General features: G+C 40.8%; 1 protein-coding gene across 2 annotated transcripts in view; it reads right to left on the bottom strand.

Moving 5' to 3' along the window:
• Sgcd (sarcoglycan delta) overlaps positions 1-26,456 on the bottom strand; it is a 539,196-nt gene that overhangs the window by 369,192 nt on the left and 143,548 nt on the right. Inside the window, exon 1 of one of the 2 annotated variants that reach the window (XM_034505672.2) lies at positions 11,373-11,647. The exons of the other annotated variant lie outside the window; for it this stretch is intronic. The gene's annotated coding sequence lies outside the window, so the exon portion shown is untranslated. Of the gene's footprint in view, positions 1-11,372; positions 11,648-26,456 lie in introns of those variants that run through there. 2 annotated transcript variants of the gene reach the window in all.

The following is a 26,456-nucleotide window of genomic DNA, read 5'->3' as shown; positions in this document are numbered from 1 at the left end:
CTCCTTTGTTCACCCTCCTGCCATCATGACAGAAACCTCTGAAATCTTTAGACCAAATAAATCCTTGCTGCTTTACCTTAGGCCAGGAATTCCATCTCTGCAACAGAAAGTTTAATATGCAAATAAGCACATAACTTCATGTCCATATCCTTTGCAATCAATATGATGAAGAAAAAAAGTGAAGCAGAGGCAGAAGGATGAGGTCTGCAGCTCTGCTTGTGTTGGAGGGCTCCTCAGGGGAAAGGCCCACTCCCTGTAATGGGGAGATTAGAGAAGGAAATGGACAAGTGAATATGCATTAGGATGCATAAGGGAAAACACCTGTGGAGAAAAGAGACCCAGCAGGTGTAGAGGGAGACCTTGGGGAGGGAGTTTGCTTGGCATGTGTGAAGGGTGTTTTCTAGATCATTGAAGGCCAGGGAGAAATTGAAAACCAGTATGGATTCATGTTGCTAAGAGGGTATGCTAAGAGCTGACACAAGCTGTAGTCAGACCTCAGCTATGGTACTGATTGCAGCTGTAAGCCACCACAGCAGAAGCAAGATGTAAGGATGAGATGACTTCATGGCTCTAGGCAAGTGGCTGTCATAAATGAGAACGGAGGCTTGGAGTCAAGCCAGTGACTGCTGATATCTTCTGGGGAGACATGGCTAGGTCTAGATCTGTAAAGATATAGAAGGGAGGGACAGGGCAGTCTCTCCATGTGGAGACTATTGAGAGAGTACAGCTAACAAACCCCTCTGATGCCAGGGAGAGCTCAGAAGTCCAAGAGCAGGTAAAGGTTCTGGTAAAGCAGCAAGGGAAATGAGAAAGCCATTTCTTGTTGGAAAAGAGTGAGGAATCAGAGGCTCAAGGGCAGGAGATACATGTCTTATACAGGGACAGAGGACAGAGCAAGTAGTTACATAAATGTTAAGATGACCATACACTCCAAAATTCTGGTGTCACAGAAGTACTTGGAAACAGCTCTGGAATTTAGGAGCTGAGTGCACACATACAAACAGGTAAGTTTCTACCATATAAATATTAAGTAGTAAGAGCAGATAATTTGCATATAAGTATAAAATACTTTCTTTTGATGAACCAGAAAATGGTTCAGTATCATTATGAACATTAATGCTCACCATCCTAGAGAGCGGAAGTGTGAGATGCCACTGAAGTTGCTTTAGGCAGAAAGTTATCTGTGATGCACACGTGCACATTGATACTAATCAATATCAGACACACGAATATGTCTATTCCTGACAATTACTGGAAGGTTAAAAGTCTTAAAGCCATTTCGTCATCAAAGAAATAAGGAACCCAAGGGATGCAGGGATATTCTCAAGACCTATGCAGAATTTATTTAGGTTTGTGACTTAGCCTATCTTTTCTTTGTACTAGAAGGAGAGTGAAGCAAAGACCCCACTTTCTCTTAATACAAAACAAGGCACTCAGAATCACCACAGAAGTCTGGTGTGCATTTACATGTTCGTAAGCACTGCCACCACCTGCCAAGTCCAAGTTTTTCTGCAGGTCCTCTTGTCACACTTTTCTGGGCATTTAGACTATATCAATGAACAAACAAAAAGGCCTCCTCCCTAGTTTCATGGCAGGTAGGAAGTAGTAATGGAGGAGACTGATATCCAACACAAAAACACAAATATATTTTATTTATGATAGGGGATGAAGCCTTGGAGGAAAGACCAAGGGACAGTGTGGCCTCATGAATGCCGTATTTGAATAGAGATTTTAAAGACTCTCAAGAACTGATGGAGATTTGGTTTTATAAAGACATCAGACTTCATTTAAATGTGGTACTTGATGTTACAAGTTGAGGACCAGAGATGAATGTGTTAAGGACAGTCTTGAACAGAAGTCGTCAAAATCCTGACTGAAGGCTTAATTCGGTCATCTGTATAAGCAAAGGAAGCTATGTCCATCTATCATGGCTACTGTCTGGGGATCCATTCAGTTCACCAGGCACCCATCACTGCACAGGGCCAGTGCTTTCTAAATCCCTACGGATGCTTCTGACAAAAGCCAGATGAGGACACTCATAGCTAAGCTCCCACAGCTTTGCTGTGGCTCAGGGATAAGGCTGTGGCATAATATATGATGCTTGAGATCCACAGCCTGAAAGGTTTGTGGACAACATAAAGTTCCCATCCTTCCCGAACAGATGAGAAAAGTAGGTTTCAGTAGTTCCAGGTACTTAAGGTCGCAGAGTATTTGGTAATAAAAGTCTGTGAAATAGAGAAAATGTAAGTTTCCCAGAAATTCCAGGCCTCAGTCTTTCCCATATGAACTCTTTTTTCATTTTCCTGTCCTTAAGCATGGCATACACACTTTCAGAACTGCACCATGAGAAAACTTCCAGCTTTTTTATATAAAATATGAATAAATTGCTTTCATATAGTATAATTCCTTCTTAACTATTTACTTAGTTTTAGTTTTTGAATTTTTATTTATTTTTCTTTTATACAATGCATCCAACTGCAGCTTCCCCTCTCTCTACTCCTCCAAATCTCCCTTCTTCTCCTTTCCCCAACCCCTGGCCTCTCCTCCAGAAAAGAGCATGCCTCTGGGGATATCAACCAAGCACAGCACAACATACAGTAAGACCAGGTACAAACCCTCACACCAAGGTTACATGAGGCAGTAGGATGGGGTTCCAAGAACAGGCAAAAGAGTTAGAGATAACTCTGTCTCCCACTGGCAGACATTTCCCTAAAACATCAAGCCTCCCCACCACCCCCCAAAGAAAAACATCAAGCCAACAACCATTACATATTTGCAGAGGACCTAGCACAGACCCACACAGGCTTTGTGATTGCCATTTCAGTTTTTGTAAGCCCTGCTTAGTTGACTTAGAGGGCCATGCTCTGTTGGTATCTCTTGGTGTCTTTGACTGTAGCCCAGACTGAATTCAAATTCACAGCAATCCTCTTGTCTCACATCACCACACCTGGCTTTAAATGTTTTTGCTGAACTGATTTAACCATTACAGCATATGATTATTAGTATCTGAGTTAGATAGGCAAGACAACTGAGAAACTGGGAGATTTAGTAATTTTCCCCAAGTCACTCAGTTTGTTAAAACTGTAAGCAATCCCTGGCTGAAAAACCTGTCCTCATTTTGTTGTTAAAATGCTCTCAGATGTAGGCAACTACCCACATAGACTAGTATGATTGCTAATTAAAAATTTAATTTAAAATCATTTTTTGTCAGAATTTTTCAACATAAATATTATTAAGTTTGTCAAAAATAATATTTGATTAAGTGCCATATCTAATTCAGTCAAGGTATGTGTTACTCTAAGAATAGGTATTTTTCTCATGGGAAGCAAACCCTCTCAAACCCATAAATTTTTATAGCATCATGAAAAACAGCTCCAGGAAATGGATGCATCCTTCTATAGTGATTTGGTGGTTCCATAAAATTACCATTGATTCAGTGAAGTCTCCCTGGACAATTGGTTGGCATAGATCTTCAACTATTACCTGCGATCCTGGATGCTGGAAATGAAATCTGTAGTCTAAAAGGAGATGTTTATCTCATTTTCTATCATTTTATTTTATACAAAAATTTGAACTTTATAGGTACAAACGTGACGATAAAGTTATAAGATAGAGCAGTAGAAATGTCTCAGTGGCCAAGAGCACCTGCTGCTTGCTGCTCTAACAGACGGCCCAGGCTCTATTCCCAACATAATCCCATACCAGGAAATTCACAGTCACCGATAACTCCAGTCCTGGTGGATGTGATATCTTCCTCTGGTCTCTGTATATATCTGCATTAAAGGTGGTATACAGACATTCATATACACATAAAATAAATAAAAGCTTTAAAAATGTTATGTCTTTTGTGAAGCACTCTTTGTCCAGGCTATGAGCTGGAGGAGTATATATACAAATAGATTTATATCTATTAGATACAAGTTGCACGCAATGACTATATGCAGATAGTAACTAGAGAACTCAATGAATTTCAGACCTCTGTGCTTATTTGTAAATAAAACAGGACATGTATTTATCACTCTCAAAATTCCTCTCATGCCCTTTCATTTTAAAAGATTGATTTTCTTTAAATTATATGCGTTTCCATGTACTATGTTGGGCTATGTACATGTGAGTACAGATACCACACAGAAGCCTGAAGAGGGTGCTGGGTCATTTGGAGCTGGATTTACAGGTGGTTATGAGCCACTCAACATGAGGGTTGGCAAACAATGTTTGATCCTCTGCCAAAAAAAACAAAAAAAGTATATAATCTTAACTACTGAGCCACCTCTCCAGTCCTTCATGCCCTTTCTTAAACAATCCCTACCCCTAGACACAGTGATTCATGTGATTCCTTCCATATGCATGTGATTGCTGGAACATCTCACTGTGAGCTTTCTGCTTCTAGCCACCATAGTAGCTTGTACATTTCTCATCAATAAGATACTCAACCCATCTCAATGATGTTCTTGTGGAGAATTATGCCACAATTTCATGATTCCATCCAATAAATCCTACTTCAGGAGAAGTGAGAAAGAGTCCTTTGACGCACTGTCTTCTAGAGTTCTACTGAGAGACTCTCCTGAGGCAAACAGAATCGAGCCATATAAATGCCTGCTCAATGGCAGCACAAATGGGTGAAAGAGGAATGGGCCACTTGAAGGAAGAAGAGCTGCCCAGAACCCATCTGCCATGGTGCCGTGGACACAGAGACCACAGATGCATATCTTTTGTTTAATGGGTCACCTAGACGTTCAGATTTTTATATGTTATATTAGGATGTAGCTAAGCAATGAATTGAAAAAGGAAGAAAAACATAATCTGAACATGGCTATGCACATCCATGACCCCAGCACTTGAGAGCCTATGCAGGCATTAGGAGTTTAAGACAAACCTGGTTTACGAACAGAGTTAGGATCCAGTCTCAACAAAGCAAAACAAAGCAAAATCACTTTGTGAGCAAAAATGAATTCATAGGATAGCACATGGATTGTTGGTCAGAGGTCTTCTATTTGGATCCTCAGTATGTAGTATATCATGGACAGCGTTCTCATATAGTGAGGACACTGTCCTTTCTAAAGTATACAGTCCATGTCAGAACCAATGTGTATCATGGCACTGTCAAAAGTTACACTGTCCAGACTCACCCCCTTCCTTTTGCTTTGCCTGCTAGAGCAAAGCAGATTGTGACTGTGATAAACAGGTACTCAACAGGAGAGAAAACCCAGTAGAAATGTAATGGTGGCACTGAATAAAGCAATAAAGGGGAAGAGCCAGGAAGATCTTAGCAAAGGAGAAGGGAGAAGACAGCCACATGGCCACACTGGAATCGAAGAACACCTCAGCTCTGCACCCAGATAACTGTCTTTCAGCAGTCTTCTTTCACGAACTATAGCATACCCAATCCACAACCCCAGTCAGAGTTATTACAGTGGGGCACCGTCTAAGGATGTGCTTGAAGAATGTAGCACACCCTGCTACTTATTAACTCGGAGCTCAGTGAAAGCAGAATTAGTGGCTGACCACTTCAACCTTGGCAAGTAGTGGCAGGGCCTCCAGGCATTCAAAACACATCCTGTGGGAGACAGGGCATTCACAAGTGAGTCTGATCCTATCGGAGGAATCGGAAATGTGTTTTGTACAGAGAGATTTTCTCTCTCTGATCCCTGGTGGTATTGTCTTTATCAGGGAATTGTGCTTGCTTTAATGGGCACCATTGCTTTAGTGGTTAAAATGAGAAGAATAAAGCAGCTGTATCCACAGCCACCTACACACCTTCAGCATCAGTACAACCATCAGCAAAGAGCTGCTACCAAACCAATCTCTCAGGATTTATACATGAAGTGAACCATGGTGACATGGTCCTCTGTGAGTGCTGCAGGCCCAGCTGAGAGTCAGGTCAGGGGCCAGACCTTACAAGTTTTTTTTTTTTTTTTTTTTTTTTTTCCCGAGGAGGTGGCTCACATTTGGCAACAGGAATCTGAAGCAATAATGAAGACAGTCACCTTTCCAAGTGGCAGCAAAGGTGAAGTAACAGGGACAGCAGAACCTGCAGAGCTAGGCAGAGGAAATGCACACAGAAAGGAAGCTGAACAACTCAGCGCACAGCCTTCTCTCTTAGCCTGATTGTCTTTATCATGATCTGGTTACTCAGTTCCTTCTCAATTTACCTGATGCCACAATAGTTAATGCTAACCACACATATGCCTCAATCTGTGAATGTCTACTCTGCAGAGAGCTTCACTTTATGTGTATTCACAACACATAGGGCAGACATTATCTTAGTCCATTTAAAGACTAGGATTTGGGGCCAGAGCTGATAGTGAAAGCTGGTTAAGGTCACAGAGTTGGGATCCTAATGGAGCCTGAACCCAATTCTCAGCTTTAATGCTCTTTTACTATGACATGGTTATTTCATCTTCTCTTATTTACTTGCTATGCTCCCTTCTCCCTGGCATCCACTCTCTTTCTTGCTTAGGTGACTGGATTAAAGTTCACAAAAAATATATATTTTCTTTTGTCAAACAGAGGTTAATTCGTGTATTACAGGGGAGGATAAAGACAATATCATGGGTAAGATGGATGGGGAGATGAATAAAATATTTCAAGATGTCCAGACTCATGAAAGAGGATGAAGAGATATTTTTGAAAGGGGAGTACCCCCCTTGGGATTGCAGAAATTATAGGTTTTGAGAAGCTGCAAAGAACCTTCAAAGCCTTCTCTTTTGAGAGAGAAGCCCTTTAATCCCGAGATCCAGAAAAGAGTGGAGCCAAGACCTTCTAGAGATTTCTACCACCACTGTTTATTCTACTTTCAAAGCCCACTTCTATGTCAATTACCACTATTGCCATCATATGTGGCTTCAGAGGCGGAGAGGAAGACAATAGGCTCCATCATGCAGAGATACGTATTGGGCTCGATTTGAGTATGCTTGAGAGAAGAAACAGCCCCCAAACTGCCTCACAGTAGAACAAGTGAAGCTGCCACTCAAGATGTTGTGTCACACCTTTCTGGCATTTGCTACCAGTATTATAGTAGGATTTCTGCAGTAGGCAAAAGTCAAAATGGTATTTCACAAGTCTGTTCTTGACCAGTAGCTTGACTTGGATCAGACAAAACCTGAGGGTGAGATATCTTTAGAACTGAGAATTCTCCAGCTTTCACTTCAGATTTGGTGGGTTTTGACAACTATGGGCATTGGTGGATTCTGAGGCTTCTTTTCTTACTTAGTCCCCAATACAATGTTTTGCTGTCTAATTTGGCCTCTAAAGTGTATTTAGGCATCATGACTGAGCAAGAACACTTAAATCACACTCATGACCCAGACTTGGTGTCAGGATCCCAGAAGCGCTGCCTCTGTGCGAGATTGCCTGTGCTTCTTAAGCAAGTGATTCTCTCTCTGGTCTTAGAGCTTCTGTCTTTTTAACAAAAGAAATTATTAGTTCAAATGTATTTGGTTCTTCTTCTTTTCCTAATTTCAAGAACTGTGCTCAATACTATCTATGACCCATGTCACAGCCTCTCTCCCTAGTTTCAGGTGCTAACAATACTCTGTTTCATATCACTAGTCAAAAAACCTTTACCTCAACTGATGACTTCCAGTGTAGTCTCAGAGAGTAAAAGACTAGCCAAAGACAGTCCTTGCAGCATTACTCCATGGGGCCAGTGCCTGACCAGTGAGCTTTGAACCCAGTTCTGCCCATGTGCTTTGAGGCATCATGGTGAGACTATAATGAGGTTATTCCTTTCTGATTAACGGAGTCTGGAGGACTCCTTTTATCCTCTGTTATTACTTTCCTGGCTTGTGGACAATACATAGAAATAAAAAAAGAATATAAAGTCTATGTGGAAGTAGGGGAAGCAGTGCTCCCTGCCCCAGTGCTCCCTGGGTACATAAGTCTGACCTACAACTGTATGTGTGAGAACAATCCCTTTAGATTACTACAAGCAGGGTTCGAAGGCCTGATGGCTGAATGTGGTCTTCACTGACAAAGCTCTCAAACTTCATTTTCCAATGAAATCTCTTGCAAAATCCCAACATACAGAAGAAAATAATGCATCCGGGCTCTATCAGAAGAGAGTTTTCCAAAGCCATTCCTTTCCAGTTGCCTGCAGGTTCTATAAAGCCAGACTTGTCAGGAACAGCATTTCTCTGGAATGTCTTCGGTTGGCAAACATATAATTCCCTGGATGTGGGCCCTTGGGTTCCCAAGCTTAGGTTACGAAAGCTCCCCTTGGAACTCCCTCTCCTGTTTCACAAACCTCTAGGTCTCAGTCTGTGAGTTATACTTGCCCATGGACTCCCCGTTTGAGTGATACCACCCCATTTTCTCAGGCTTCAACAGCAGTTTGACTAATGTCATGGCAGTTCTGGGCTTTCATAGTGTTATTAGACAATTTGTATAATAAATCTATCAGCTGTCTGTCTGTCATCCATCACCTATCTGTCCATCATTGGATCTGCCATAAATTGTCTATCAATTCTAACTATGTATCTCCTTAACTATACCTTCTACATATCTATTATCTATCATTTCCGCCATCTACTTAACATCTCTCTCCAAATCTCTGTCTCAGAATCTAGCTACCAATCTATTTATCTATCATCTCTGCCCTCCCTCTTGTCTGTCTGTTATCTTCCTATGTATTCTTTTTTCCCAGTCTATTTATTCATCTTTTATTTATTTTATCATCTATCATGAATTTAGTCTATCAATCACTTATCTCCTTTCCCCATCAATGTATCTTTCTGGACCAATCCATATACCTATTACTTCTGTCTGTCTGTCTGTCTCTGTCTCTGTCTCTGTCTCTCTCTCTCTCTCTCTCTCTCTCTCTCTCTCCTCATCTATTTTCTATTCCCTTTCTCTCCACACCACTTCTTTGTCTCTGTCACCTTTCTTCTAGCTACCATTTATATCTCTGTATCTATCATAATCTTCTATCAGTCCTATATCTCTGGAGAAAAAAAAACCCATAAGAACATTCATTTGTTTTGCTCTAAAAAAGCATACATAACATGATCTTCTTTTTCAAAACTTTGTTTAATGAAGTAGGTTTAGAAGAGCCTGGAATAGCTTTGTTCCAGTGGTGACTTGCTCATGTCCACCTGGTCCCTTCACTCAGTGTTCCTGCAGGAATAGCTCTGCAAGGAATACAGTCTAAAATAAGGCCCCAAGAGCCTGTTCTCTCCTGCTTCGGAAATCTGAGCCCTCTGGGTAATGCTATTCTTACAAAATGTGCTTTCTGATTACTTCCAGAAGGCACTGCAGGGCAGACTGACCATAATGTTTCTCCTTGTGAGGAAGGTAAAACAGCCTTGTGCACTGAGGCTGTGAGTTGCCTTCATGTGAAGGCCAGCAAAGCAGTGTCTGGTGGATTCTCTTAAGAGTGCTAATTTCCTGGGCAGAGATCTCTCTGTGCCCATGTTCATTTGCTGAGCTCTGTCCTTACTGGATCCACCACAGTACCAGGTTTCTTTTTCTCTGCCCTCTTCTTCCCCCACCCTTCCTTTCAAATCACAAGAGAACTTGAGATGCCGTCTTTTGAAAAGAGAAACTAGAGAGTTTCTTCCCAGTTTGGGCACTGCTCCGCACAATCTTGCAACCCAGAGTTGCTATGTCACGCCTCTTTCTGCAGAAAGCTTGACACGTACTAAATTTAGAGGGGGATGACATTCCAGATCACTCTCCGTCTCTGTTACTGGCAATGGGTGCTTGGCCGTGGTTCAGCTTAGTTACTAATCTGCCCAGGCACCAGAAAAGAGAGCCATGGTCCATCTTGACTTCTAACTGCCTGTAGGGAGTCCTCAAATTCTTTAAGCTGCCCCACCCTGCCCCACCCTACCCAACTCTACTCCTCCTGACACAAAGATGAAGTTAGTAAGGAAAACATGTGCGAGCCATCGCTCAAGACTGAGAAAGCCAGCTGTCAGTCATACACCGATTTCATCCTCCAAAAACAAAACTATGAGGAAAGTAAGTACCAGCTGCTAATCTAAAAATTCTATCAACAGCATGGACTTCTGCCTACTCCTCTTAGGTCCAGGACTGGAGAAAGTGAGACGTCCCAACATCCACCCTCTATTCATCCCCCTCACCATTCAGGACAGACAATGAACAATGGCTTGTTAGAGAGGTTCAGGGCTCTGACTTAAACTCACCCCATTTTCTAACAGAAGCACCCATAAGGTCTAGTGGCTCTATGGTAATGACCCAGTAATCAAGGACTCCACCCTTTGCTCTGTTTTCCCTAGGCAGGCTCTTGCCCAAGTCCCCTCTGGACTTGCCATGGACTGACTGATAGGGTGGGTGAGCTTTAGTCCAAACTTGTCTGAGCTGAGCCAAGCTCTTAAAGACAGTGGCACTGTGTGGCTTGTCTCCTAAATACATACACAGAAAAGAGTAATATAGTAGTCCTCGGAAGGGTATTATATATACTACAATACAATATAATACAATACAATAAGAAAGAACTAAAATTGAAGAAGAAAAGGTAAGATTCTCCTCTGCTAAAACTTAGTCAATATTTTCAATGCACTGCTTTTAGTTAGGTGAGCATAAAATGGAGTAGTTGATAAAACAGTCACACTATTTGTCTCTATTCTTAACAATGAGTTTTCAAAAATAAATGACTGCTTTATGGTATCGCTCTATTATCTGTTTGAAAATACAGAAGCGTTTATTAAACTACAGGTTATTTCTTCCACCAAGTAAAAGGGGGATTGCTTACCAAAGCAGAACAACAATCCAGCATATTTCTACGCAAATATATTACTGCTATTCAAATCTCACATAAGAAAGTCAAAGCCACATTTGAATATTAAACACCAGGAACCTACCCCCCCGCCCCACACACACACACCACATCTGTTCCTACCAAAAAAAGAAAATGTATTCCAAAATAAAAACTTCAAACTCTGATTCCCTCCAAAACCAGAGAAGGGTTTCCTGCTTGGAACACCCTCCTTTTAAAAATTCTTGAAGCATTAAAAGTGGGAACATCTTCATGGGAGATTATCTTTGCAGTCAATCAAGTTGTCCCGTGAAGCAGAAAGGGAAACTTCCAGACCGCTGGAACAGGGTGACAACACAGGAATCCATACACTTTTCCCTCCCCAGTGCTGTTAGCTGTGCAGTGCTAACTTTCAAAAGTGCCTGTGCTCTGTTGAAACTCGGATCTTAAGAGCCCTTTGAGGGCAAACAAAGCCAAGAAGCACCCAGTCCCTCTGCCCAGATGATGGGGCTGAAATGTGTTAATTCACACATACACACGGCATCCCTCCCCCCCCCCCCCCCAACTCCCCTACCCTCAATGTTTGTGAATAAACAGCAGACAGGGCTCAGGAGGCTAGGCTGGTAAGGCGAGAGAGAGCTGCTCATTCCCCTACCTCTCCTTGTCTGTTTCACAGAGTGGCGGATGAGAGTCCCCCGTGGTCCTGGGGAAAGCTGAGAGGCTCTGATGGAGGCGGCCACTCAGCCCGCCCATGTGAGCAGGCCCTGCCTGCGCTCAGGAGCTGCCCCAGTCAGATTTTCCAGCCGCACAACCGCAGCCAAGTCCCTGCCCATGCCTGAAGAATTTCCTGAACAGCATTCCCGCTCTCTCACTGCCTGCTTTGAAACCCTACTCTGCCTCTACTTCGATCCGCTTTTGTCAAGCTGACTCCCAGCTACTGGGCTGTCTCCAGATATCAATGGGAAACACGTGTGTCAAACACAGCCTTGCTTTCTTGCAACAGCGCTCATGGCGTCTGTCTGCTGGGCTCGCACTCACAGAAAGAAGGCTGCTTCTAGAAAGACTTGGATTTCCCAGCCATTCTCCACATAGGCTTTGCTCTGGGTACTAAATGCAGTAGTCATGTCATCCTTCCCCCACCCCCATTTCTAGTTCAACATTGTCTCTCTGTACCTTGCCTGCTCCACATGGAATCCCCCACTGCCTGGGTAAGCCCCCTGTGCTCCCTCTTCCAGATCTTAATAACAAACCGACTGCAGCTAAGAGGTATAAATTCTAACTCCATCTTCTTCTCTGGCCCTTCCTAAGTTTTACTTAAAATTTCAGTTGCTGGGGAAGCAGTATTTTTAGCATTTCCAGTTTCGTTCTCCCAAGTTGTCCTCTCCACCTGATTCCTGCTGCATCTATCTCTGCAGCAACTAAAAATAATGCAATTATTTTCCCCAGACACTTCTGATACTTTTTGCTCTAAAGCTGTGCAGGTAACATGGTACTGGCTGTACCATTTTACATGTTGTGACAACTCTGTTAAGGTGACAGGAAAAGGAAAGAACCTGGGACCAGAATGCATCCTACATCTGTGCAGCTGCAATTTTCTTTTTTTTCTGGGTAGCATTCTCTCAAGATGTTCTGGGTACCTCCTGCTGGGTTTTGTGGTATACCTTTGACATTTTCTCTTTCCTATCATTAAAAAAAGGAGACAAATCTCAAAACACACATGAAAGACAAGCTAAGCTACCTATATCTAATAAACCAAAGCAAAGCTTGAGGGTTAATGTTTCAGAAAACAGGTAAAAGAGGAAACTTTGCTGTGTGTTTTGTTGTTTTGTTTTGCATTAACATTTAAATCGCATGCGTCAACATTTTTTCTCCCCCTCTCTTTCCTCCTTCCTTTCCTTCCTCTTTGTTTGTTTGCTTCCTTCTTCCCATTTTCTTGCCGGATTTTAAAACTATTTCTATATTCTAGAGTGGGCTACTGTAAATGCTAGAGCTCATTGGGGTTCAGGGTTTAACATCAAATTGTGAATCTTCTCAGTGCAATTAAGTTTTTGCCTTGGGAAGTGCGGTGGGCATTCCTACAAGCATGCAAGCCTGTGTATGTGTATCCAGGCATATGTGGTGAGACACACCCCTACATCTGAGGTCATGGTGCAATAATTATAGAGGCAGAGAACTTGGAAACTGTCCAGTAGAGAAACCCAGGCCTGGAGAGATGAGATGATTCATCTGGAGCTGCGAAGACAGTTATTGCCAGAGCTGATGCTGGGGAAGGCACCCTATGCCCCTGCTGTGTGCTCTTTCTACTATAGTGTATTCTGTCTGGGAAGGTTCTATCACCCAGCTTTCAGGTGAGCAGCCTTCAATCACTTCTGAGCATAATTGTTGATCTCCTCTAACTAGCTGTTCCAGCTCTAGGTTCTAGCCAACTTGTTTAAACTCTCTGGGCCTTGGTTTTGTCAATTGTGAATTAAAATTAATAATTGGATTACTTTATAGGAGCAGTTACTGATTTATTGAGGTAATCCAAGTGATGCATTTACAACAGTGCCATAAATCACTTAAGTTTCTTTGTTGTTTTGGTGGAGTAAAACCTAGACCCTTTCTTTTATTTGAATTGTGTCCCTAGATATTTATTTTCTGCTGTCTCAATTGGGGATGTCTATTCAAACACAGGAAACTGCCCCAAGGTTTAGTTGGAACAATAAGCCAGCCATGCGGCTACTCTTCATTTATTACCAAACAGTACACTGGAGACTTTCCTCCAGGTTAACCCTTAGGAAAGGCAAACAGTGGAATCAAATCCACAGTGAGTCATGTGAGGTTGAACCAAGTGCTGGCCAGAGAATTAGACTTCAGCACTAAGCTCAGAACAGTAGTTCTATAAAGAGATGGTTGTTTGCAGTTGCAAGGCCCAGGTTCAGAAACAGCGTCATCCCCAAGGACCAGCAGCAATGTGAAATTCCCACACGGAGAGAGAAACCATTCAGAGGAAACAGCTGCTACAAATCCTAAAGAACTGGATATTTATTTGTGGGTTTCTACTGCTTTTGTCTGTCTTAGTGGTGGTGGCATCCAGTGCTTAATGAAGCTGTGTACTACAGCTTCCTCCAGGAGAATGCAAGATGCAAGAAGTTCTTAATGTTGAGTGGTTTACAAATGTTTAAGTTATTAAAGACATGGCAACCCACTGGGGAAACAAGCTCAGAGTTTTATTTTCTGAATTTTTATATATTGAGTATTATGTAAGATGATGCCGAGTGGATGTGTTCAGTATAGCACCCAGTGTGCTCAAACTACATGAGTGCAGCTAGTGTTTAATACTCCAGGGTTCCCTTCACAAAGGATGGTAGAACTCATTCCTCAGAGCATCCTCCTCTGACAACTTCTCATCTGTTCCTGAGTTGCCCTCAATTGCAGCAGAAAGAATTCATTGAAATTAGTCAAAAGGAAAAAAAAAAACGGGGGAATGTACTAAATCAACAACTGTAAGTCTGCATGCAGTCCTGAAGCATGACAAAAGTGATGAGGACGCTATCAAGGCTTTGCCTTCTCTTCCCCTAGCCTTCTCTTGGCTCCAATGTCATCTCTGTTCTCTACACTGGTCAGCGAGGCATTCCCAGTTGCTTTAGTCTCACTGAGAAAAATCCAAGGTCTTTCCTCCAAAAGAAATCACTCTATGGTGTCCACCTTGATCCACATGATCACTGCCAAACAAGTCTCTGACCACATAGATGGGGTTGGCAAACAGGCCATGTTTGTCTCACACGATACACTGGAAGGGTAAGGGCCATCTGTGCCACATGGGCTGAGTAGAATGATCAAGGGGTTGAGAAAAAAAAACTAGAAGGTACACTAAAGTACTAGGGAGGGTCTAGGGGGATGGATTAGTGGGTAAGTGCTCTTCCTCTGGAAGCATGGGATCCTGAGTTCAAATCCCTACAGCCCATGTAAAATGTCAGTTATGGTTCCCAGTATGCTTGTTTACCCTAGTGCTTGGAGTTGGGTAGGGAGATCTCTGGGGCTTGCTGGCAGCCAGATTCAGGTTGTTCCACTGAGACCTATCAAGCTACTAATTAAGACACTGTTTCAATGGAGTAAGGGAGAGTGATAGGGAAGAACACTGAATAACATCCTCCTGTGGTCTATGCATATCTCTCTCTCTCTCTCTCTCTCTCTCTCTCTCTCTCTCTCTCTCTCTCTCAGACACACACACACACACAACACACCACAACAGAAAAACAATACAGTCAAAATCCATCTATGAAAGTGCTAAGTGAATAGCAATGTACTTTAACTTGTTTTCAATGGGAAGTCCTCTTGGAATAGTATGAAGCAATGTTTTTAGTCGGAAGACGGAAAAAGAATTCATCAGGCTCAAGCCAAAACAATTGAACTCAGCTTAACTAAATGAGTATCAGGTTATTAAGAAAGCTGCTTGATGCCCTCTTTTATGCAAGGGTTCATTTTGCAAACAGTACTCAGTGAAGAGGCACACCCTCTGGAGCTTCAGAATAGACTGGGCGGCTTTCCAATAACCAAAGGCAAAGTGATCAGTTGATTTCGAAGAGAAATTTTTGTGTAAGAATTTGGGCCTACTTATGGCTCAGTGACAAACTAATGACACACACATTATGAGAGTATCTTTATTGGCAAGACGTGCTGAAGTCACCTACAGTTTCGAAAATTCAGTTCTCCACCTGCTATGCAGGGAAGGCTTCTTAAGATCAGTCAATATCTTGAGAAGGCATTGGTATAGAAGTGAATAGCTGAGTGGAACTCACTGCAAGCACCCTTTTAAAGGCAATTAATTTAATAGCATGGAGCAAATGCTGGTATAGTTGAACAGTTACCCTGAAATTTTTTCCCCTTTACTATAAAACATTGGTCAATTCTTTGAAATTTCTTTCTGGTCCATAATTTCTCCAAATGTTGTAGCTTACCGAAAGTAAACTCTTGAAATACTACATTTTTATTTGGAAATAAAATTTATTGATCAATAAAAATGGCCCAGACTACATGTTAGCCAGAAATGAGAAAGAGCTGTGCTTGAAAAATCCTTAACAGCCCTTTTATCCATTTTTGCACTATCAGTACTGCTTGGAACAAAACCCAACTGTTGAGTGCAGGAATTCCAAGTGAATTTCAAACCCTCTAAATAGCAAGCGCATTAAACTAAGATTAAGGTGTCAGAAACCTAATGCCTGGGTCTGAGAAGTGGCTCAGTGAGTAAAGTGTTTGCTATGCAAGCATGAGGACCTGAGTTCAGGTCCCACTACCCATTTAAAAGCAGATCATGTCTATGCCTGTAAGCTTAGTGCTCAGAGGGATAGAAGAAGGAGGCAGAGACAGGTGTATCCCGGGGACTCACTGGCCAAGCATCTAGCTGAAATGTTGAGTTGGTAAAGTTTAGTGAGAGACACTATCTCAAAAAATAGAGGAGGGACCCTGGAAGACATCCCAACAGTAACCTCCCCTCCAGCCTATGCCTGGGCAAACATACCCTACACATGTACACACACACACACACACACACACACACTCACACACACACATACCTCCCTCAAAAACCTAGCAATTATAAACTAAAAATATCAAAGATACAAAATTCATCACTCACTGTATATTTTTTAAATTTTGTTTTTTTTTTTTTTAGAATTTCATACATGAGCATTGTATCTATATCATTTCCCCCCCCCCTCCCATGCCAACTTCTCCCTTGTTCCTCTATCTTCCAAATTCATGAGCTCCCCTTTTAAAATTATTGTTATAGACACACATACATATATACATATTTATATACATATTTATATATTTATATATAAATACAACATGGTGAGTCGATGTGGTGTTGCGCATATGTGTTTGTGTTAAAGGCCAGTTGCTGAGATTGGATAAAGTATCAGTGCTCATCCCTAGAGAACTTTGATTCTGCTTACTGCCTGCATCTCTTCATCAACAGGTGGGACCTTGTGAGATTTCTCCCATCCACACAGACATCAACTAGCCCTTCAGCTGCTGAATGGGTAATGAAACTGTGGTACAAGCGTACAACAAAATTCTGCTCAGCTACAAGGAAAAATCATAAAATTTGTACGTAAATGGGTAGAACTTGAAAGAAAATACTATACTGAGAGAGGTAACCTAGACCCCCCAAAAAACCAAATATCACTGCGTATTTCAGAGTATTTCATGGTCACTAGATACATGATAAACACCAACCTGGGAAAATGTATAACTCACAAGGAGTCTGAGGTGAAATAATTGTTGCATAGATGTCTACAACTTCCCTGAAATGTACACAGCTAGCCATAAAGATCTTCTGTACCATTTCAAGTCTATCTAGAAAGAAAGAAACTCTAAAACTTAAAAAAAAAATAAATAAATAAATCGCACAAGTGGCAGACTGCAGGATTTTTTTTTTGTTCAGGTTTGAAATTTGAACAAACCTCAATTGCTATCTTTTAAAAAAATATTTATGTGCATGTCCATGCATACTGCAGTGTGATTCATAATAGCTACATTCTGGATTCAGCCTAAGTACCCACCAACAGCTGAACAGACAAGGAAAATGTGGCATGTATATAAAATGGGCTTTATTCAGCCACAGAATAGAACAGAATTGTATCATTTCCATGCATGTGTACAGAAGTGGAGGCCACTGTCTTCTTAATAAAAAATATGTGTAAATCAGACACTCTCACCCTGAGTTATCATTAGTAAAGCAGATAGCTAGCCCTCACTATGAGAAGATTTAACAAAATAACCTCAATGAAAATAGGTTTTACCTCTATAGCAGGAGTTGATGCATATTGAGAGCTTAATTTCTTCTTAAACAGTAAATATTTGAATGTTGAATTGTCTATTTTTGAGCTATCTCATTAGTTGGTATTTACATATGTTTAGAATATAAGTATGCGTTGGTAGCAAGAATCTATATTCAAACTGAACTAACATCTACTCTTAATTTCCCAAGGGCTTAATTATTACAATTTAATCATATGATTTATTTTAGAGGTTCCATTTATAAGCTTGAATTCGTTATTGCAGCTGTTATTTAGAAGTGTAAAATGCAGTTTACTTCTTCCATAAGATGATGCTCAGTGCTACTTTGAAGAGTCCTTCCTTAAAGCTAATTGGATCCAGATGGCCAGAACCACTCACTCATCTGTGATATGCATCACTTCCTGTATCTTAGTCACTAGCCACTGTCACTCAGCAAACATTTTACCTACTCTTCCATCTCTCTGGTCCAGGAATCAGATTCTTAAAAGCTTGTCTCCTTACCCAGTGTTGGTATTATACCATGAACTCTTCAAATTTTCTCATTTCTCTTTGGCGAGGATGACATTCCCAACGATTGTATTATACTGGCTAATATTTTCCTATAGTGAAGCCATGACACTTTTGTTAGTTGATTGTCTTCCTTGTATATTAATTTCTGATACTCTACTCTGTTTCATGATCTATGCATCTGTTTTAAATGTAAGTGCCATCCTGTTTTGGTTTCAATAACCTTGTAACATAATTTAAAACCAGCACATTTGATACCCTTGCTCTGTTCCTCTTTGACTGTGTAATGGGGGCCAGGAATATGACTCTGTGGGTTAAGGGCCTGCTTGCAAATATGAGGACCTGAGTTCAATTTACAGCACCCACCTTCAATTTACTAAAATTCCAGTGCTGGAGGTAGATACAGGAGCATCCCTGGGCCTGCTGGCCAGCCAGACTACCTTATTTGGAGATATATGGGCTGAATCAGAGATTGTCTCAAAATATGAGGAAAGACAACTGATGTCAATATCTGGTTTCACATGGACATATGAATGAACACACATACAAATACACACTCAGAGAGACAGAGAGAGACAGAGAGACGGGGAGGAAGAATACAGAACTGTACTAGTCATTTGGGGTCTTTTCTGATTGTAAACAACTTTTATCTGTACTATTTTTATGAAGAATGCCATAGTAGTCTTGATGGGCACTTTAGAGAATATGGATATTTTAACATTAAATTTTCTAGTCCATGAACTCAGGGCATCTTTCTTTTATGCTTGTGCTATCTTAACCTTGTTGAAATCAATGACTTTTCGTTTTCAACACACAGATCTTGTAGTTCTCTTTTAAATCATTTATTTCTAGGATTCTCTTCTTTTTAAAGATGGCAGTTTTCTTTTTCTTTCCTTCTCATTGCTTGTTTATATAACTGCAACTGATTTTTCTATGTTGATTTTTTATTCTGAAACTTTAATGAATATGTTCATTTTTTGTACCAGTTTCTTGAAGGTGTCTTTGAAATTTTCTACTTATACAACAATTTCATCCACAGAAACAAATTCTTTTTTTTTCTGATTTGCACACTTTTTTGGTTTTTGTTTTTGGGTTTTTTTTTTTGTTTGTTTGTTTGTTTGTTTTTTGTTTTCTTATAACCACCCTGGCTAGGAACTTTATTTCCAACAAGGAGCTAAAAATACAAAATATTAGGGAGTTTGTATGGTTGTACATTTGTACTGTTAATAAGAACTTCCCCCAAACAATCCAAAATAAATTTGGTTGAAGGACTTGAACAGAGATGTGTCTAAATTAGACACTCTAATGTGCATTGCTGGTAGGGATGTAAGCAAAGACAGTCCTTATGTAAGAGAGCAAAGGGAATGGTGCAAGATCCAACACTGATGCTCTTCCAAACAGCATTTACTACAGACCAGGTATGACAACCTAATTCCTATCAATAGATGAATGGATTGACAAACAAGATGGTTTGAATAAATGCTACTCAAAGACTCATGAGTTAGTCCTCAGCCCCATCCCATAGTGCCATCTAATGGTGGTTCAATCTGTAAAATATAGGACCTAATGGAAGGAAGTTTGGTCACTGGTGGCCTCACAGGAGAGGTCACTGGTGATCTGACAGGGGATTCTGGGACACCAGCTTCTTTATTTTGTCTGCCTCTGTCTCTCTTTTGCTTACTGTCTACCTTGAGGCAAACAGCCTCTTCCTTTACTCAGGACTCTCACCATGATGTCCTACCTGACTATAGAGCCAAAGTAGGGGGGTAGGGAGCAGGCAATGAATAATGTACTAATACTTCTAAAACTATGGGCCAAGCCAAGTGTGGTCATTGCTGTATATGTGCAGCCGCAGCATGCTAACCGATAAAGCAAGACAATCGCTTAACCCCATGAATTCATTAGAAGACTAGGCAATGTAGCAAGACACTGTTTAAATGACAAAAGAAGCAGCACACTAAACTTTGGTGATTTCACCTTAATTATCTCAAGTCTTTTGTCAAAGTGGCACAGTGGATACGCTATTAATTGTTACATAACAAAGGAAGAAAACAGGGAGCTGGACTTTAACCAGAGTGTCCATACCGTGTTCATAGTGACAGCTCTGGAGAATTACAAAGTTTAATATAAAACCATGTTTATAGAGTAGTTAATTTTAATCCAAATAACTTACTTTCCCACTTTCATTTACTTTGTTTTATTTTATTTGCCTTATCTTCAGTCTAATAACATCTTCACCAATCTGTTAACTAAATCTCAAAAAATAGAGAACTTTCAAACCACCTTATTAATTAATATGGCCTTGATGCCCTGAATATTGAATATTTGAAGCTCAACAATGCAGTGTCCTTCCTTCAGACTAAGCAGTTGCTTCAGTTTAATTCATTTGATATTGTTGACTCAATCTATTTTGTTCTTAAGGGCTCTGTTGTATATGACTCCAAGGCACTTCAAATGCCTCTGCACTAGTTTAATGGCCATGCAGGTGCAATTTAAGTAAATATGAATGGAGGTTTTCAAAAGAAAAGAAAAGATGCCTCAGGGTGTAGTAGGAGAAAATCAGGATGCCATGGTCTTGGTTCCATTTTATATATATTTTCACAGAGGCCAAAAGGAAGGGCATGTGTTGAGGACAAGATGAGTTACATTGGGAGGGGGGCATTTTAATGGTAAATTTGGAGTTTATAATGGTAATACACACTGGAGGTTTATATTGAATGAGGGACAATAGTGACACTATAGCAGCCAGCTTAACAGGTCACAGCCTCACTACCAGAAAGCACAATGCACCTTTTTAGCCATGCCCAAGTAAAACACATCTTGAGCCCTGAATTCTTCAAGCATTTAACACTGCAAATCTCATAGCCCACAATTATTCTCAGATACTCAAACTTTTATTTTTCAAAAAATTTGGCTTTACTGGATCTTATAATTTGTAACTAAAATTGGAGACATGGAGCCTTCCTTTATCAACATAGTATTTATATCTAACCACACCAGCCAATGGTTAGTCAATGCGCAGAGTGTGCTGGGTATGGCAATTACATTATCTGGCTTTGCAAAGTCTCATATGGGGCCAACTCAAGGGTTGGCACATTTTTTTTTTTTTTTTTTTTTTTTTACAAACCAGATAATGAATATGTTAGTCTTCCAGGCTGAGTGATCTCTCTTATAATCACCACATTCAACTACTATAGCATCTAAGTAGCTGGAAGGAAAACATAAATTAACAACCATGCTCTGTTCTGATGGAATTGTATCTATAGATGCCTACATTTGAATTTCATAAATTTCATGTTCTAGAATATTACTTTTCTGTCAATTTGTTTCAGTTATTGAAATGTGTGAAAGCCATTGTTTTTTTTAAAGATTTTATTTCATTTCTTTTGATTTTTGAGATTATAACTATATCATTTCTGTCTTCCTTCTCCTTGCTCCAAACCCTTTCATATGGTTTTATTCTTTAAATTATGTGTATATCTCCCTATGTGTGGGTGATACATATACATGCAGGCAACCGCAGAGATAGAAGAGAGGTTAAAATCCCCAGGAATGGAAATTACAGGAGGTCATGAGCTACTCAACCTGGGTGGGGACCAGGAACCTAACTCAAGGTCTGTTAATCACTGAGTCATATGTTTAGCTCCAGTCTTAGACCCCAATTTTGACCAAAACTAGATGGAAAGCTAGGTTTGTTTGTAGACACTAGTTTTCCAGTTCTGGAGCCATCAAAATATTTGAGGCAAGGAACTGAAATTCAGAGGGGCTAGGGTACCAGTCCAAATTACCAGTAGAGTCCACTTCTCTGACATTTCACTCCTGCTTTTGGTCCATGTACCTCCCTCTATGTGATCATTTATAACTAGTGCCAACGTTATAAATTCTTTCTTTTTTTTCATTCATTAATTAATTTACTTATTTTACATTCTGATCACAGGCTCCCCTTCTCCTCTCAGTACCCCTTCTCACAAACTCTTCCCCCACCCCACTCCCCTTCTCCTTTGAGAAGAGGGACATTCCCCCTGGGTACCAACCTATCCTGGCACCTTAAATTACTTCTTGAACTATTGACAAATGAGTGAACTATGCCCAGATGGTACGTTCTTCCTTAGTGTAACAATGACAATGGCAGATTGTTGAATTAAATATTTAATTAACAATAAATCCTGGCAGCAGTTTTGCTCCCTGTCTCTCATGGTTTGTGTTTCTGAATGAAATACACACACACACACACACACACACACACACACACACACACACACCCCTTAATATGCCTTAGGGATCACAATAGCTGAGCCACTGCCTAACCATCACTGCCTCCTGCTGATAATTCTGCTGCATTACTACTTACTAATTTCTGTATTCTATCTTAGTTGCTCTGGACCCAGAGGGCTGCCCAACTGGGCCCTATCATTGTGGGATGTGCTCTCAAGGCTCCTTCACATGGTGGCCACGCCTCTCTGTTCTGCACTCTTCTCAGGCATGGTGTCTTTCCTCTCCTCCATACTCTCCTGGCATGGCTGCTTCTCTCTTTCTCCTTCTTCCTCCTTCTGGTTCCAAGCCTAGCAATCCTAAAGTCTAGCCTCTGTTTACTCTGCCCAGCCATTGGCTGACAGCATCTTTATTTACCAATCAGAACCAACTGGGGTAGGGAGAAGATTCCAAGAATATGTGTGCAGAGTTCTCCAGCAAACAACTTTGAGGACCCAAATTAGCATTAGAATTTAAGCAGCATTAGGCCAACCCCACTACAACAGACTATTGTCCTCAGTGTAGGTTTTATCTCATTTGGAAGATAAGTAACTTTGGCAAGTCAAAAACTAATAAGTTATGCTTTTATTTTACTCATTGGTGCTAAAAATGAAAATATATAATCTTCTCTAATGTTACTAATATGCTGTAAAATGAGTAAACAGCTTTTTATGATCATAACTTTTTTGTTGTTAAATATTTACCAAAACTACAGAAGCCAACCATTTCTAAAAAATAAAAGTTAAAAGGATGGAATGGTATGAAAAATTTTTTTTTAGATTTTTTTAAATTAATTAATTAATTTTTATATCAAATCATAATTTTTACTTTTTAACACAGGGGTTATAAACCTGAAAATGCAGGATGTGGGGAAGGGGATGATGCAGGAGCATAGGTGTTCAGGGGGAGTACAGATATATTTCAGAACAGGGTATCAGCTGGGTAAAGGTACAGGGGTCAGGTCACTATGACTCTGCCTATGATTCACTTGTCCTTATCTAATTTGGTACTATCCGCCAAGGCTTCCTATTTACAAGGTCTATGACTACTCAGGCTGGTAGATTTCCACAAAAGCTGGCCGTTTACAATAGTTTATAGACATCTGTTTCAGTGTTTTTCCATAGAGACTCAAGTCTTTGTGTTAGCAGACATGTATGTCAGGCTTATTGTTGATTTTAGGCTTATGGCTGATTTTAGGCCTTCAGTGTATAAGCAGGGCTGCCCCTGACATCTCCTCCCTTCTCCAAGTATAGAAGGGCTGTGGCAATTCTAATCTTGCCAAGGCAGGGATAGAGGCCTGACCTCCAGTAATTAAAGGGGACCTTGTAATGGCTCCAGCCCTCCTGTCGTTGTTCACTGAGGCATGAGGGCCATACCCATCCTGATGTCTTTTTCCTGGAGAGGGGATACTTTTGACATCAACCTCTATGCAGTCAGGCTTGTCCCCCAGGGAACCCAGAAATATATTTTTAACTTTTATTTATATTCCCTTGCAGTGCTTAGCCTCACAGCCTAAGCAAGAATTCAGATTGCCAGACAGAGGGGGTTCTGGGTGGCCCCTCTCTGCTTGGACTAGGGGCAGAAGTCCCCTCTTTTAGGTTGGGTGGAGATGGGATTTGGGAACACCCTGGATAGAGTAACAACCTCATCTAGAGTCTTGTGGTCCTCCATAGCTAACTTATGATAATGCACCTGAATAGATTTTGCTATCAGATTATCTATCAGTTGTTTCACAAAGTTAGTCAGCCTATTTAAGGCCCAGGGACCAAAGGAAATAAGCAAAAATAACCCAATCAATGGTCCCAAGATGGAAGGAAGTAGGGTTAACAATCATGGAGAGGTTGAAGACAAATTCTTGTACAAGCTCTCATCTTTCTCTTTCTCTCTCTGTCTTTTCTCAAGATCTTCTCTGGCCTTTTTCATGCTCTCTTTAATCATCCCTGTTTTGTCTATGTAAAAGCAACATTCTTCTTTAAGGGCTGTATACAGTCTTTTCTATTGTAAAAGAGAAAACCTTTTGCAAAAGTCCTTTGCAATTTTTGGAGATGGTATCAGACAGCGAAACAAGGGAAAAATATTAACAGATTGGGGTACCTTTCAGTATCTTCTTATAGTGAGGAAGTAGGGGGTTCATGAGCCTTTCTCCCTCCATTCTTGAATACTGGCTGGCTTTTTCTTGTATGAGTAACCAGAGCTTCAAGTTGATTAATACATTGGTCCTGTCATATCCAGCGGAGAATTTCAACTAATTCCTCCCCAAACACTGGTTCTCACAGTCTTTTGACACTACTTCTACAATGTTCTCTTGTCAGGCCCTCAGGCCATTGACATGAGGCCTAATCTCCAGTCAACCTACAACCTTCATAGGGCACAGGTAGAGTGGTTGATTAACAGGCCTCAGGCCCTAGAGAGATTTACATACTAATGAGGTACCTGAAGGTCAGAGGGTAGAGTCAATTAAGCATACTTCCCCAGCCCCTATCCCCTCTTTCCCTCCCTATTTAACTCAGGACTGCCCTGGGTTTTACTGGGGGTGGCATCCAGATGCATCCACCTTCTGTCATGCCAATAAACCCGTGTTGGAAACCCATGGACTTTCTCGTGTTTGGGGCCCACGCAGTGAGGAACTGTGGAGCCACAGCAGCCAGGACTAACCCAGAGCATTCCCAGCCAACTACCAACAGCCTGGCGTGAGGAACCCTGTGATTCTCCAGCCACAATTATCTACATTCTCTGGTCTTTGCGAAGTAGGAGTTTGATAAAGATGTCTTGTTTGTGGCAGAATATTCCACAGTTATATCTACACTTTGATCTGTTGTGATTATCTCTATTAATGGCTGTCCATTGCACAAAGATGCTTCTTTGATGAGGACTGAGAGCTATAGCTGACAAATGCTAGAAGAGAGAAGTCAGTTTTCTCTAAAGGTTCCTGGTGCACAGATCATGTCCCAGGGGACACGCTTTGGACTGACTTGTTTAATTTTAAAAATTATCTGAAGTTGAATGGAGACATGGGGAGATATGGAAGGACTTAAAGGGGAAGAAGTAGAAGGTGAGTCTGAGTTAGACACACTCTATGTATGGAATCGTCAAAGAAAGGATTGTACATTTTCCTCTTACCCTTGACTCTTCCACAGTGTAAGAGAAATGTCAAAAAATCAAAGTACATTTCACATTTTATTTAATAAGAAACTTCAAATATCATGAATCAGTAATCAAAAATTATTTGGTAATGGGTATAAGGCTAGTCAACAATCTTTCCATTACAAAGGGAGAAAAAAGGGGAAAAGAAAGAGAAGAGTTTCAAGGTTATATGTAAAGCAGAACCTTGGCATTACTTTTAGTAATTTCCCTTTCCTCATGGTCAACTATACACAAAAGTATAAAATGAAAAATTAGAGAAATAAGCAGTTCATATGTCATACATTGCATGTGGTTCAGAGTGGTAGGATGACATTTCAGAACATTCTGGTTTATTACATTATATTATTCCTTGTATTTTGTTATTGGAAACAGCTTGCTTTTCCTATTTGTATATTGAAATTTATCATGGGTGTGCCTAGGTAGGAGAGAGCACAGTTTAAACATAGTTCAGTATTATTCATACTTTTAGGCATGCCACCCAGAAGATAAGGTAGGCTACTGTGCATAGATTGAGCATGCTCTGTACAGAGGAGATGAGTGTGTGTGTGTGGGGGGGGGAGGGAATATCATAAAAATCAAAATCAATTCATGATGGAAGATGATACCTTTCCTAGAGGTATCACCCTAGGTTTTGTAGTCAAATGAAATTGCTTGAGTTAAAAAATGTAGAGATGCTCAGGGTATTTTTTTTTTTCAGTGAATGCTCAGTGCTTACCCTAAACAAGACACTTGTAGCACTCCCTCTGAGGTTCATGTGTTATTAAGGAAGGGAGGGAGAACATAAGAGCTGGGAAAGTGCTCTCTCCTGGTCATGGCACAGACAATGCCTTTGTCACCTCACAGTGGGCCTATCACCAGTCAATCATAGATCCAGGAAGGCATCATATGCTCCTGTCCCTCCCTGATAAAACATTCTACATACAGATGAATTCTGGACAAAGGGGGTTTCATTGTCTTCAGTTGCATACCCACTGAGGCACCCACTGGGCTCGAATGGAGAGCTCAAAACAACACAAGCAAGGATAATCCTGGTTAGACTCTGAGGTTTAAGAGA

This window comes from Arvicanthis niloticus, chromosome 6, assembly GCF_011762505.2.
Source record: "Arvicanthis niloticus isolate mArvNil1 chromosome 6, mArvNil1.pat.X, whole genome shotgun sequence".
NCBI classification, from domain to species: Eukaryota; Metazoa; Chordata; class Mammalia; order Rodentia; family Muridae; genus Arvicanthis; species Arvicanthis niloticus.
Note: the sequence above shows the minus strand (reverse complement) of the source record. Positions and strands in the feature narration are given on the sequence as shown.